At 38.5% G+C, this 16,393-nt stretch overlaps 1 protein-coding gene across 4 annotated transcripts in view; it reads left to right on the forward strand.

The window, feature by feature from the left end:
- The window catches only part of Epc2 (enhancer of polycomb 2), a 111,415-nt gene that overhangs the window by 47,153 nt on the left and 47,869 nt on the right, over positions 1 to 16,393 (forward strand). The window lies entirely within an intron of this gene.

A 16,393-nucleotide genomic window follows, 5' to 3' on the forward strand; every position in this document is an offset into this window, starting at 1 on the left:
AAAATCAATTTTTATTTGAAAATGTATCATTTTTTTATTTCAGTTAAAGTAGGGATCTAAATATGTGTATGTGTGTATATACATACATATTTTAATTCTTTTAGTTTTTATTTTTAACAAAGTCTTGCTCTGTAGCTCTGGCTAGAGTGGAACTCATTGTGTAGCCCAGGGTAGCCTCAAATAAGCAGTAACCTGCCTCTGACCCTTGAGTGCTGGGATTTCAGCATGTACCAGTCAGTACACCTAGTCCAGTGCATTCATTTGTAAGTTTGCTCACTATGTATTAGTTCAGTTTTGTTGATACAAAGAGAATACAGCTTTCATTAACATTTAGCCAAGAATTCCATTTTCTTTATAGTAACTAGCAATTATTTTGCCGTTCTTTCTAGAAACATTTTTAGTGAATATTTAGGCATTGATAATTCTGGAGCAGGAATTCTTGGCCAGAAGGCTGTATTAAGAGTAAAAGAATCTTACTACTGACTTTGGGAACTATTTTTGAAGGATCTAGAGCTAGGCAGGTTGGTTTTGTTTTTTTGTTTGTTTGTTCGTTTTATTCTCTCATACATTACATCCTCTGACCATAGCCTCCCCTTCCTCTGCCCCTCTCAGCTCTCCCCTGCTTCTCTCTCCCTCAGATCCACTCCTCCTCCATTTTCCTTCAGGTCTCTCAGGAATATCAACTGCACATGGTATAACAAGTTATAATAAGACTAGGCACCTACCCTCATATCAAGGCTGGACAAGACAAACCAGTAGGAGGAAAAGGATCCCAAGAGCAGGGGAAAGAGTCAGAGATACCTCCCACTCCCACTTCAGGAGTCCCACAGACACCCTAAGCTACTCAACCATAACATACATTCAGAGGACCTAGTTCAGACTCTACAGGCTCCGTGATTGTTGCTTCAGTCTTTATGAGCTCCTATGAGCCCTGCTTAAATGATTCTGTGGATCATGTTCTTGTGGTGTCTTTGACCCCCTCTGGTTCCTACAGTCCTTTCTCCCCCTCTCCTGTGGGGTTCCCTGAGCTCTGCCTACTGTTTGTGTTTGTCTGTTTTTAAAGAGAATGTGGCTGGCACTGGGAGTGAGGCCCCAGCTGCAGATGCACCTCCTCTTCTGCAGTACCAAGCTACTTTGTATTACAGCTGTGTTATTAGACACTGGGAGCAGAAAACAGCTTACTTCTCTGTTATCTTTATATGGTTCTCGTCCGATACTAGCAGTGCTCGGTTCAAACGTGAAAGAATCCAATTGAAATAGTTAGGATTTTTTTTTTATTTGGGGGGGCTGTAAAACAACCTTTACTTATATTTGGTATCTATGTGTTTGAACTGGCTTGGGTTTATATTAGAAGATAAAATTGGTAGTGAGAGAAAATTGTGCCTAAACATACTTTCTGTTTTTATTTTGATGTAATTTAAGTTAAATTCTTACAATTTAGCATAACTTCCAACTCATGGGAAAATTGCCAGAATGGCATAATGAATCCTGTAGATCCTTCTCCATGATTCAGGAAATGTTGAATTAGCAGTATTTGCTACTTCTTCTCTAGTTTTCCTTATTCCCTGTCATTTTCTCACCCCCCACCCCCAACATAGTTTTCATTCAGAACCCTTTAGAGTAAATTTTAGATTTACTTACAAATATATCAATGTATATTTCTTAGGAACAAGGGCATTTTCTCATTTAACCACAGCGTGGTTATCAAAATGACTGCATCATCTTTGGTATAATATAATTAACTAATCTCTTGACTTTGTACATAACTTAATAGCTATATAGCAACGGGAAATTCCAGGGATTGCTTTTCATTTTCTGTTGTGTCTCCTCAGATTATTCCTAAATTTTCTTGTGTTTATGTCAGTGATGTGCTTAGGGGACAGCCTAATTATTTAGTGAAGGCTCCTTAATTTGTATTTACCAATTAGGACATGATTCTGACTAAATGTTGGGGTTTTGCTCACTTTTTCATTGTAAAGAAATGACAAAGCATACATTTACCTAAATTCTTTTCAGTACATATTATGCTAGCCATGTAGACAATTTTGTACAAAAGATCTGGAACTCCAATTTCATTTAGTAAAACTGCCCCTCAAGTTATCTTTTTCATAATAATTGCTCACCAGCCCCTGACTACCACTATTCTACTTTCTGTTCCATGAGCTTAATTATTTTAGAAGCCTCAACACTATTTATCTTTTGTGACTTGCTATAATGGCCTCAAGATTCGTTCGTGTTGTAGGTTATAACCAGATTTTGTTTTTATAGTGCCAGATAATATTCCACTGTGTGTATCTGCCACATTTAAAAATTCATTCACTAGTATGTGGACATTTGGATTGCTTCTACCTATTTATTCTAAATAATGCTGCAATAAGTGTGGGTGTCCACACCTCTTCAGGATCCTGGTTATAAACCCAGATTGGGTTATTGAATTGCGTAGTAGTAGTTAGGTTTTTTTTCCTTTGTGTGTGCTTTGAGAAACTGCCATACACAGTAATGCTCAGCAGTCCATTTTCTGTTAGTTTTGTTTGTGTGTGTGCGCGCACGCGCGCGCTAGTAGCCATCTTAACAGTTGGAAAGTGAGTTCTTATTGTGGCTTGAATTGCAGTCTGATGATTGTTGATGTTGAGCATCTTTTCATGTGCTTAGTGGTTGTTTGTTCTTCTTTAGAGAAATACCTATTCAAGACCTTTGTCCATTTGGGAGTTGGATTATTTAGTAGGGGTTGTTCTTGAATTGTAGTTCTTGTGCTGTAGATAGCATCCTCTTATTACATACATGCTTTGCATTGTCTCCCCTTTTCTTTTACTGTTCTTCCCTTGGCTGTGCAGAAGCTTTTAGTCATAGCAAACAAATGAGAGGGGTGTATGGGAAGGCTTAGGCAGTGGGAGTGCTGTGGGGTGACAAGTTCCAGGTCTGCCTGGCTTACACTGGGAGAGCCTGTTAGAGGTGGGGTGGAGTACAGGGAGGAAGATGAGTGTGAAATCCTGCCAGAATTGCTTCCTATGATTTCTTTTAGTAGTTTTGAGTTTCTGGTCTTAGATCTTGGTCTTTAACCCATTTTTAGGTTTTGTTTTGTTTTGTTTTGTTTTGTTTTTGTTTTTGTTTTTCCTAGTATAAACTAAGACTTCACCTTCATTCCCCCATGTAAATATTCAGTTCCCATTATCTGTTTCTTCTGATTGGGTCATCTTGGCACCCATGTCAGTCATTTGAATATATACATGAGGGTTCATTTCTGAGTTCTCTGCTTGGTACAACTTTACACTCATGGCATACTTTTGGATCATTGTAGCTTTATATTTTGCAATTTAAATCTTTCATATCCTCAGCACAGCTATTTATTTATTTATTTATTTTAAGTGCCTATATTGGCTCTTTTTTTAAAAAAAATAAAAAACAACTTTATTTTATGGGCATTGATGTGAAGGTGTCAGATCCCCTGGAACTAGAGCCACAGCCAGCTGTGAGTTACTGTGTGGATACTGGGAATTGAACCAGGTCCTCTGGAAGAGCAGCCAGTGCTCTTGACTGCTGAGCATCTTTCCAGCCCTGGAGCTATTTATTTTTTTAAAAAACTGGTAAAATCCTTAGCAAAGAATGCCATTAGAAAAATAATTATTAATTATCCACCAAATTTTGCCTTGTAGATGTTTTCTCAGTTCTATTAAGAGTATTTCTGATTTCTCTGATATCTACTATGCACTGAGTTCAAACCTGGCTCATTGTTGTCTTGTTAATGTTGAAACAGCCAGTCTGATGGAGAATGCTTCTGGTGCTTCTGTTCCTGGCTGATTAAGATTCTGGCCGGGCGGTGGTGGCGCAGCCGGGTGGTGGTGGCGCACGCCTTTAATCCCAGCACTCAGGAGGCAGAGGCAGGCGGATCTCTGTGAGTTCGAGGCCAGCCTGGTCTACCAAGTGAGTTCCAGGAAAGGCGCAAAGCTATACAAAGAAACCCTGTCTCGAAAAAACCAAAAAAAAAAAAAAAGATTCTGAAGATACATTCTTTTGACAGTATACTATGAGATACTAATGAATTTCTGTTCTTAGGTATATGTTGTTTGGGGGTTAGTTTATGCTGATTATCACTTGCTGCCTGATCTCAGACTACATACCAACTTCTGCTCTCATTCTCTACTTGCAAAGGTGAGAGTGAAAAGAATGATTATAGTTTGGAGGGAAACTGTGAGAGTATGAGATGGTAAACAGGAACACTGACCCAGGATTGTTAAAACACAAAATAAGATGGCTTTACCTAAACCAGGTCATTTTGATTCTAAAAGAGAAAAGAAACATGTGAATCAGACATCATGTGTACTCAGCCTGTACTGCAGCCACTTGTACAGTGAGCTCCTTTATCGGTTCCTTTGTTGTCTTTGCTCCTCACCTAAACTCAAGCAAGTGGTACTTTTTATTTTTATAACTCTTGTTACACTCTGTGGGCATTTTTCTCTTTTTAAAAATTTATTATGCACATACATACATACAGGTGCTTTGCCTGTATGTATGTCTGTGCACCACATGTATGTAGTGCCCAGAGAGGTCAAATCCTGAGACTGAAGTTACAGAAGCTGCCATGTGGATGCTGGGAATTGAACCTGGGTCACTTGGAAGCAGCCGATGCTCTTAACCACTACGCCATCTATCCAGCCATCTATGTGTATTTCCCCCCCCCCCTTTTTTTTTCTTTTTTCTTTTGCTGTCCTACAACTAGCTTTGTAGAACAGGCTAGCCTCACAGAAATCCATCTGCCTCTGCCTCACAAGTGCTGGGATTAAAGGTGTGCACCACCACTGCCCAGCATGTGTGTGTTTTTCTACACCTTGGCTTTTTATGTTTAAGGCTAGGTAAAAATTTATAGTCTGGAAATTAATTTTATATTGACATGTACAGGGGTGTGTAGTCAGAAGATTTCTTATGTCTTACACTGCTGGAGTTCAGGACAAATTTTTCCCACTCACGTCCTCCACTGCTGGAGTTCAGGACAAATTTTTCCCACTCACGTCCTCCAAGTAAACACGCAGAGGCTTATATTAATTATAACTTCATGACCATGGCTCAAGCTTTTGCTAGCTAGCTCTTATATCTTAAATTAGCCCATAACTATTAATCTATGTATCGCCACATGTTCTGTGGCTTTACCTGCATCCCATTACATGTTGCTCCTTGGGCGGCTTGCTGATGTCTCCTCACTCAGCCTTCCTCTTTCCGGAATTCCCTTGTCTGGCATTCCTAGTGTCAGCGCAGTAATTTTTCTCCAGTCTATGTCATGCCTAAATTAGCATATTTTTCAAATTAAGTTAAATTATCAAATCCTTTATTTTGAAAATAGACTTGCTATTTCGAGAAAAGATGATACAAATAGTCTGTACACTGTCAGCCAGTCTTAGTTTCCTGTAATGATACCCTTGTTCTTGCTCTATTACCTATGTTCTATTTCTCTTGGTAGCATTATAATTTGTATTTCTTATGGCTGAAGTTGAATGTCTTCAAATGTTAGGAGCTAATGTGAGAAATCTACAGAGTCTACTTAATGAGCAATTTATTAGGGGGTAACTCACTACAGCATGGGTATTTATCACAGAGTCTGGGAAAACCAAGCTATGTCCCACACTGATCGTCTTCCAAGATCTACCTGGTCAGTCCTAGCATTCAAACCATGAGGGAGTGAAGAGAGCACTGCCTATGTGCATCCCAGGTCTTAAGGGTCTCCAGTGGCCATACCCCAGGGGCATGTATTTCAAGGTCATAGTCAGGTATAGCAGTGACCTGCTGCCTCACTAGGGGCAGTGCTTCAGGGTCATATCTAGAACAGCTACCCACTACAAGAGCATTTTTATTTTCAAAAAATTACTATCCTTCACAGAATTTTTTTTTCTTGAATAACAAAGCAACAAAAGAATGAGATTCTGAAGGAAGAGAAGGAAGACTGAGAAGATCATAGAAAGGAAATTTAAAAATTGTCTTCATACTCCTAACTATGATGTTTTCAGGGCTGACCATTTGATACTGGATAACCAATTGGTGTTCTCTTCCATGGAGAAGACAATTTCTCCTGCTCTCAGCATTGCCTAGGGTTCTGTGCATGCTAGGCAAATGCTCTACTACTGACCCCGGCAGCCCAGCACCTTTCCGAAAAGGAGCTGGGTGTTCTGTGCTATGCCATATAACCAGGCTGTCTTCCTCCTTTGAGTCCTCCTGCTTCAGCCACCCAGCCATACTCTTTTGCCTGAATTACTATTTTTTGATTATCATTGAATCCTCTAGGTTGTCTAATGTTAGGCTGTGTCCGCTATGTAATGATAAAAGTCTCCACTTAAATTAAGAATTAAAGACAACAACGTGCTTGTTCTTATTGCATATAGTTCTTCTTTTCTTTTTTTAATAAATTTTTTCATTTATTTTACATACCAACTGCAGTTTCCCCTCCCTTACTCATACTTCTTGTAATTGCCATTAATCTGGGGCAGTAATATTTATTATTTATATAAAATGAATTTTTTGAAGTGGGAGAGACATAGGTAGTTACAGTTATAGGTTGATCAAAAAGACCAAGAATAATCCTGATTGGGAAACTTTTTAAGAATCGAATTATAAGTGGTTTGGTTGGATTTCATTACACAACATTGTAGAAGTAGCTTTGAGCTTGACTGTGGTTCACTTCCTATGTAAGTTGGAGATGAGACGTATGAACACCACCTCTGGCTAAGTCTTAGAATTCTAAGAAATCTGAGAGAATCACTGTTAAAAGTCCTGGTTACTAGCATCCAGACTCAGTTGATGGTTCTCAGCCAGTCTTGTGTATTGAATCAGTACCTCGGAGAGCTCCAAACAGGCACTTTTCGGTAGCTGCTTTAAAAGATTATTTTAACCCTGAAGACCTGAAATATTTACAGATTCTTGTAATTCAGTGTGTTTTACATAGGCACAAAAATAATTCTGATGTTTCAGAGAACACTAGAGTTATGGTCCTCAGTACACAGTCCAGTATCACTTGAGAGTTAGAAAGACAGACTTATAAATCCCACTCTAGACCTACTGGATTGCAAATAAGTCATCAATCCCAAAACGAACAAGTCCTCCATGTGATTTCTGGTGAATGGTGAAGTTTGAGAAACACTAGCTTCAAGACTGTGTTAATAATCATGTCAAGGAGGACTTGTGTGGGATCTTAGGAAGGTACTGTTTATTCCACTTAACTGAGATTTGGAGATATATATATGAGAGAGAGAGGAGAGAGAGAGAGAGAGAGAGAGAGAGAGAGAGAGAGAGAGAGAGAGAGAGGAGAGAGAACATTTATTGATGCTAAACTTATACAGTGTCTCAGTTCTGCTTTTCAAGTGTGTGTCTCATCATTGTTCATACAATTGCTTTGGCTATGTAGTCCTGGATACTTGTTTTACTTGGAAGGTAGATTTGGGTCACATAGCCACTTGCCCAGTCGCATGTTCGGCAGTTTATATTTTGTAGTTAAATATGTCCCTTCTACATTCCTATCCTTGTTCCTTTTGCTCTTTCTAGAATGCCTTTTCATTTACTTTCTCTGTGTCCTGTAGTATTGGTATATTGCTTATTTCTAAAGGGAGCCTGTCATACATGTTGTACTTGAGGAGTCAATGTTAGCTATTATTAGATAAGTTGAAGTAATAATGGCTTTGAAAAGTTAGAAGAAAGAATGGAGAATTGGACAGGAAACACAGCCTGGTTAGTCTTTTAAATACATGCTTGTCTTAGAAAGCGCTATTATTAGTGCCCAAAGATGAGCCTTCCGGACAAGATGTACTGGTGTTTCTGTCACTTTGTTGCCTCCAGTCAGGGATTTTTTTAAAGTAGTTTCTATAGGTAGCATTTAGGAAACAGATGGAGGTGACTAATACATTTTTAAACTATTATAATTCATAGGTAATGTTGGAAGTGTAACACGCATGTGCAGAGGTCAGAGGAAAACTTTGTGGAGTCATTTCTCTCTTTCTCTCTTTCCACCTTTAAATGGCTCCAGGACTCTAACTCAAGTTATCAGACTTGTAAGACATGCACTTGGATCTTCAGAGCCATCTCACCAGCCCATGTTAATCTCTTTTTATTGTCTTTGGTTACTAAATATAATTTGTAAGCTTAAATATTTAACTTCAGAGTCAAACAAAAGCTATCTTTTGACATATTGATGTCTTTATTTCCCTCTGATGATCCAAAGACTTTTTCATTACTTCTGGTAAGACTAGAAGGGTATGATTTAGCTTCTGTGAATAATTAAAGTCCTAGTCTTTATATCATGACCTTGAGGCCTGTGCTCAGCTCACCAGGGTTCTTGACCATGGTCTGAGCTATAAGATGCAGTGTTTCAACTCTAAATTATATAACTTTGCTGTGTTAACACATAAATAAACTTCTATGTCTGTCTTCATTTAACTTCCTTGCTCTTTTGAAAATACGACCTCAGCAGGAGTTTTATAGTGAAACTTGGCTCTCTGTAGAGCTCTGGCTGGGACTGGGGATTAAATGTACATAAACACACTATTAGGAGAAAAGCATTAAGATTATTTCAGCTGCATGGGTCGGGGAGAACCTCATAGGTAAATGAAGACCAGAAAAAGTAGATGGACCCAGGTACTGGTGTACTATGTTGATTATAGAGTAGCAGTTCCAGAAAAGTAATTAAATATATGAGGAAACTAAAGGCAAATAACAGTTTATTTGCAGCCATTACTCTTGGCCATCTTGCTCTCCATCTCCTGGCTAGGGCGGTATCTTCACAAGAGAGCTTTGATTGCTTTGGGAAAGAAAAGAAGGTTGTCATGCTCTTCTTGGGTCTGCTGTTTTCCAAATGTCCTTACCTGGGAATAATTTGGGGACCAATGTGGGATATTTTGGGATGGCATACTCTTGTCATGTCTCTAGAAAATGTTGGTAGGGAGAAGAGAATAAAAAATAAAGTTCATTCAAACTGGATTCCATGAATGAGTAAGCACAACAATCAAAATTTTAAGACTGATTTTTTTCCTTTATTACATATTACATGAGCAACCATAGTTAATTGCATAGTTTTTCTATACACCTAGTGTTTTTCCAGCAAACATGAACATCTGGGCTCTGGTCTGTAGGGACTATTCATTTTTAAGGGTTTTTAACCTTCTCCTATCATGGACCCCCATTTTTAAAGAAGAGCTCTAATCAGCTTTACCCAATTTGCACAGTAGTTACTTCTTTCTGTGTTGGGTAGTAAGATGAAATACAAAACCCATTCTTGGTCTTTGGGTTTGAAAAAAGGAGTATTTGTACAGACGACTAGTATGTATTGACAAATGTATAGTTACATTTTTCTGAATAAACATACTGATGGTTTTGGGCATTCCTCCTGACAACTTTGTTGAAGCTGTTAGCAAATGTGATGTTTCACCACCCCCTTTTGGTGTGTCTTCTTGCTATCTTGGTGTATGAGGTTTGTGTTACATAAATGTATTTGTTTTGATCATCTGTTTCCTTTATTATAAATGTGGTGTTTTTTCTCTGTCGGTCTTGGTGGGTTTGCTTGTGAGTATTGGCAGTGTGTTCTCTGGTCACTGCTACCTGCCTTTTTTGTTGCAGCTTTCCTGCCTGAGACTTCCTAGGAAAGGAAAACAGGAGGGACTGTTTCTCATTCACTCATTCACTCACTCATTCATTCATTCATTCATTCATTCATTTTGACTCCTTAGGAAGGAAAATTAAATGATGCTTTTTCAGTAGTATTCAGTACCCAGTAGAGGTTTAAGTTTATGGTAGACAAATCAAGCTCAGAAGGAAGTTTTCCCAAGGTAACTTCTTTACTGTGAATAACCCAAGTGTACGGTGACTTACCGAGAAACCTAAATTAGATATGGTCAAAGTAATTCAAAGGATATAGTTTAACATTTTCTTCTAAGCCCAGTAACCACTAGGTGTATTTGTCAAGAAAACCCTGATAATCACAAGGTTTCCTGTCCAGGTATGTTTTTACATAGAAATCAGTGATCCTCAAAAGCCTGGGAAGAAGCCCTTTGCCTCTGTTCCATCAGCTCTCTGCAGTAGTAGTATCTTCAAGTTTCTGCAGCATTACAAGAAAGGGGAGAGGGAGAGGCTAGAACTTGCTAGGTGCTTCTGAAGGTGGATGCACAGTAGTGCATGTGCTCACTCCACTCAGCTGTACGGAGACGAGTGACTGGTTATAAAACAGGATTTATAGACAGACGAGCTTATGTATTTACTGTAGTAAAAGTATAAAAAATACTCATTGTAGCAAAGTTGGATATATAGTCGTGTGTGTGTGTGTGTGTGTGTGTGTGTGTGTACATACACGTTATAGAAATGTAAATTTTTACCTCTGATTATATGCAGTTACTTACTGATTGTGAGATTTATAAATGGCATCTCATTTACAAAGTGTGCTGCTTAGAATTTGTATCATTTAAAATCTTTTAGAAGTTTATTTTAGATTTATTTATTTTACTTTATGTATAGGAATATTTTGACCTACGTGCAAGTATGTGTACCAGGTTTGTGTCTTTTGGATCTCCTAGAATGAGAGTTGGGATTACAGAGGGCTCTAAGCCATCATGTGGGTGCTGGGAATCAAACCTGGGCCCTCTGCAAGAGCATCCATCAGGTGCTCTTAACCACTCTCTGTCCAGCCTTCATAAAAATCTTAAATTTGATGAGGAATCGGATAAAATTAACCATTTGACTTCAGTAATGCTGGTTTTTTTATGCATTCTCTGATACTGCACATTTTTCTGAAATACTAAGTAACCTGCTATCAGTTGATGAAAGGTAAGATGGTCTTGATAATGTGTGGAAGTTATCCCAACTCTCCCATGACTTTTCTCCACTGGGATAGCTAGAATTGTAGGAAAATAATTAAAATCTTGAGTGAGATGGGGCAAAGATGGTAGTCTGCTTTATTATTTTTTTAAAAGATCTATTTATTTTTATTGTCTGTGCACCACATACATGCAGCACCCAAAGAGGCCAGAAGAGGTTGTTTGTTCCCCTGGAACTGGAGGTTAAGAATGACTGTAAGCCACCATGTGGGAGCTGGGAACTGAACCCAGGTCCTCTGGAAGAGCAGCCAGTGCTTTTAACTGCTGAGCCTCCTCTCCAGCCCCCAGTCGGCTTCATTTATAAGCCCTTTCAACTCTTTATCAAGGGAACAAACAACAACAAAAACTTGTGAATAAGGTTGTTCCCCTCTAGTCTTGTACATCCCTAAGCTCACATCAGGTTGCAGTTTGTTCCTGAGCCCCACCCAGTACAGCATTCTTTTATAGTCTGCTTGTCTCAGCTTCCACAAGACAGGGTTCCAGTTTTATTATTTTGTGTGGATGCATGCATTTTAGTGTCCTTGAAGTAGTAACCAGCCACTCTGAGTGGCTTACTTGGCCATTTAATATAGTATTTTCAGTTTTCTTGATGACCCTCTACCACTATTTTTATTAATACTATTTTCAAATTCCTCTTTCAAAATGTAATATTATATTTTCACAACTAGCTGGGGGTCATTGTTCCTTGATCTACTATTCTTTAAAGAAATAATTATGTTCTATTGGTGACTTAGAATCACCTCTCCCAGAAAAAAATAAGGCATATAGGATAAGAAACACTCCGTGCCATCACTGATCATTACTTAACATTACCCATTCATTACTATGTTTTTTCTTTGAATTACAATTGTTACGAAATAATAATAATATATCTGTAAATATAGCCATATTAGATAAATGCCTTCCCTTCTTGTATGTGTGAAGCTTCTGTAACTTGAAGTTTCATGAATCAGGAGCACGTTGTGTACAAACTAGTTTTAAGAAGCCAGACAAATACATTTAGTGGTTGATACAGGAGGTATCTTTGCCAGCATAAAGGCAGAAAAGGGCATTATTTTTGCAGTAGAGTATTATTTCCTGCTATTTCTGAGACTAACCATACTTAAACTAAAAACCATTATTTCTGTATTATTATGGACATCACTACTAAAATGAGCTGTAACATTGTACTTTACTTCATTTCTCCTAAATTAGATAATAGTCTTTATCAGTTAATGGAGTAGAGTTAGGTCATAGCAGTCATCTATATTTCTTGATTGCTTCCTCAGTGCTTGGTTTTTCAAGACAGGGTTTCTCTGTGTAGCTGTGGCTGTCCTGGAACTCATTCTGTAGACCAGGTTGGCTTCAAACTCACAGAGATCCTCCTGCCTCTGCCTTCTGAGTGCTGCTGATATTAAAGGCGTGTGCCACCACCACCTGATAAATTTATTGGTTTTGTTTTGTAGCTGTCACTCTCCTATCCAGCTGTATAATTTTGTCATTTCAAGAATGTTATGTAAATGGAATATACACAGTGTAACTTTTACAATTGACATTTTTCAAACTTGGCCTAATCCCACTGCAGTTTTCCAAGTTACTGTGTGGATCAGTAATTTGACCTTATGGCCTGTCATAACTGTGTTGACTGTGAGTCCTTCGCTCCACTTGTTTGCTGCTACTTCACCACTGGAAGACATTTTTGGCTATTGTGAATCAATTTGCTGTGAACATTAGTGTTGAGTTTTAAAATTTTAATTATCTTAAAAGTGATTATTCAGAGTATGTTATAGTATTATACTATACTAATAACAACTGTCAGAAACCAAATATGGAGGTCAGAAGACAGCTTTTTGGGTCAGTTCTCTCCTTCCACTTGTACATGGGTTCCAGGAATCGATCTCACATTGTCAGGCTTGTGCAGCAGGCACTTTTACCGAATGAGTCATCTTGCTGGCTGTGTCAGTGAGTTTACATGAATAGAAGTTTAATTTTGTAACTGTGCCATGTGTGTGCATGTATGTGGTGGGGAAGCTGAACTCCATAACTATTACTTTTGTAAATTTATCTCAGTTTATCCCTTACTAATAATGAACATTTGAGTTATTTTTTCTAACTTTTTTGCTTTCATGGATAGTGATAAAAAGTGTATGCACATGCCCCTTTGCCCTCATTTATGAGTACTTCTTTGGATACACAGGTCTAAAATTGGAGTTCCTGGGTCTTTTACGAAGTCCATGTTTAGCTTTACTCTAGACATGGTAGAACTACTATCCAAACAGATTGTACCAGTTTTGTATTCTCCCCATTTGTGTATGAGAATTCTGTTCTCTATTTTTGTCAATACTAGTTATTTTCAGACTTCACAATCTTTGTAAATTTAATATTTATTGGACAAAGTCCTCTGATCTCTACATATGCACTATGGCACATACATAGAGAAAGAGAGAATGATAATAAATAAAATAAGAATAAAGATGGCCTTGGAGTCTAGAACTTTGTTTTTGAAACAGTGTTTCTCTGTGTAGTCGTAGCTGGCCTCAAACTGGCAGAGATCTGCCAGCCTCTGCCTCCCAAGTGTTGGAATTAAAGGCATGAGCTACCACTGCCCGCCTTTATTCTTTCTATATTTTAAACCTTTCACTATGGATGATTTTCATCATATACAAAAGTAAATAAAATAGTAATGAATTGGGTCTGCTCAGCTGGCTAGTATTGTTCCTCTATGCTCATACATCACTTTCCCCCAGTGTCTTGTAGCCACCTCAATGTTATTTCATTTTGGAATATCAAAGGCCTGTCACAATACTGTGAGCAAAACTTTCACAGTCATTTTTATCACACATCTTAATGTTATCAAATACTTAGTCATTGCGCTATGATTACGTGATTGATCTCTTATTTCTTTATATTGTAAACAATTGACTTCTTTCCATTTTTGCCTCACAAATTGACTTATTTAAGGATACAAAAATTTAGATTCTTTTGTTTCAAATTCGGATCAGAAAATTTGCACATTTGTAGTCTCTTTAGATTCCTGTGACCAGGAACCAAGCTTTGACCCTGGCTTATTTTCAAGATAGATAGGTAATTGAGATAGACAGAGTTTCCCTGTAGAAGTATTCTAGCTAAAATATACATGTTCATGTAGAGGCCTGAGGACAACCTCGGATATCATTCTCAGGAAGTCTGTCCACCTCCTTTGAGGGAGGGTCTTTTTTTGGGCTAGAGCTCACCAATTGGGCTGGACTGGCTAGCCAGTGAGTGCTAGAAATCCTGTTTTCACAGGCACATGCTCCTATGTCTGTTGTTTTTTGTGTGGGTTCAACTTGAGTGCTCATGTTTGAAAGGGAAGCACTTTACAGTTGTCACCACCATGCCATTCTCTCTTGGGTTATCAGTGAACCTAGTGTCTGAAAAACACCCAAGGTCAGCTGGTGCTAGAGACTATCCCCCTGCCCCTGCACACACACACACCAAAGAAGGGGTGTGTGTGTGTGTACATGTACACAAACTACTGTAACTTACTCTAACTCAAGATTACAAGTTGGGGTAGGTGTCTATCTTAGTGGTAGAGTGCTTGCCTAGCATATTGTAGTCCTTAGGCACCATGACAATGCAGTATGACTAATAACCTTATATCCTTACAACTGTCTTCTGTGTCTCAGTCACTTCTGACAGACATCTGTGTAATCCCTATATTTTATGTCCTGTGACATTACAATAGTGTCAGAGTAAATAAACCAGTACTTCCACCAACAATATAATTTCTAGAAATAGTTTCAAAGTTTTTTGTTGTTTGTTTATTTGCATTTTTAAGTCTTAAAGATACTTTTATTTACTTCTTCTACTAAATTTTTTAGTTTAGAAAAGCTTCCATGATTTTATTTTGTTATTATACAAAATATTTAAATAGCTCTAAAAGTAATAATACAGGCTATGTTCAAAGAAAACTAAATGTTTCCGTGTAATTCTCTACCACCTGCTCCTACCACCATGCTATTTCTTCTTATTAACCCCTCCTAAAATCATGGTTTAGGATATTATCTTGCATTCAGAATTTTTGGGAAGACTCCCACATGAGTGGGACTTTATATTAGAGTGTCTGGTTACTTATTGCTGTGACAAAAACCTGACAAAGGCAACAGAAGGAAAGAGGGCTGATTTTGGCCGACAGTTTGAGGAAAGACAGTCCATCATCGGGAGACTAGAAATGACATCAGATGTTAGAGACGACAGGGCAGGCGGCCACTGGTCGCATCCCATCTGCAAAGAGGAATGCATGCTAGCGTTGAGCTGTTGACTGCATCCGTTGCCCCAGCCTATAGAATGATGCTGTCCATGTTTAGGTTGAGTCCTTACCTCTGTTAACTTAATCTAAATACTTCTTCACAGCCATGGCCAGAGGCTTGTCTGTTTCATCGTTGATGCTACTCTGTCAAGTTGACAATATTAACCTTCACAAAGACTCAATAGGCATTGGAGATTGTTGGGAAAGTATGGACGTATTTGGTAGGTAGTACTAGGCCAGTTAATTTTCCATATGGAAAATTACAAAAGTAAAAAATAAATACAGGAAAACTAACAGTTTTAGAAAAGATTATATAAAGTTATCTTAATGATTTAAAAGTGAAGACAATATATGTGCATGTTTGTGTCTGTGCATATAGAAGCCAGAGGTCATCCTCCAGTGCCGAGCCTCGGGAACTCTCCACCTTGATTTTTGAGATGGGATTTCTCATTGGCTTCTGACTCCCTAGATAGGCTAAGCTAGCTGGCTAGCAAGCACTAGCAATCCACTACTTCTGCATCCTCAGCACTGGGATTATAAGCATGTCACCATACCTATTTTAATTTTTGTTGTCATTTTGTTTTTTAAGCTCAAGGACAGTTTTATTGGAGTTTAAAGGAAAAACAATAACCAAAACAAATGGGGCAGGCAAGCTGAAAATCTCATCAGCTCCCTGCAGGTGAAGCAGAGGGAAGGCCATGCCCTTTAAGCTGACATGGCTCTCAGGCACATAGCCCACAAGCAGCTACATGGTGGGGAGGAGAGCTTTAGGAAAAGAGTAAGGAAGTCCTAAAGTACTGCCACCCCCGCCTCCCAAAAAAAGCATACTTAGATTCTGGCTGGTGTATGAAAGAAAGAAATAGAAAAAAAAAAAAAGTTGATATTTCCAACTTCTGTTAGGACCTTAGAAAGGCAGACAAACCCAGCCAACCTCATGCTGCTCAGCTTGTAAGGACTGCCAATACCTGGTTGTTTATGTGAGTGCAAGAGAGGACGCTCAGGTAGGAGGACCTAGTGCTCAGATGGCAAGCACTTCACCGACTGAGCTGTTCCCCTTGCCCCGAAGATAATGCTTACGGCAAAGAACAGAAACTATAAAGGCAAAGACTACTAAAATGTAAGTTCCTGAATACTAAAAGACATTATAAAACATAGACTGGAGGGAGATACTAATGAATGCACATCTTCCAGGCAGGTGGGAATAGAGGGAATATAAAGTCTCTTTTTCTCAGAATCCAGCCAGCTTTGGTGCTGAAATTCTGTGTGATTTGACACACGCTGATTAAAA

The sequence above is a fragment of the Peromyscus maniculatus genome, chromosome 4, assembly GCF_049852395.1.
Source record: "Peromyscus maniculatus bairdii isolate BWxNUB_F1_BW_parent chromosome 4, HU_Pman_BW_mat_3.1, whole genome shotgun sequence".
Classification (NCBI taxonomy): Eukaryota; Metazoa; Chordata; class Mammalia; order Rodentia; family Cricetidae; genus Peromyscus; species Peromyscus maniculatus.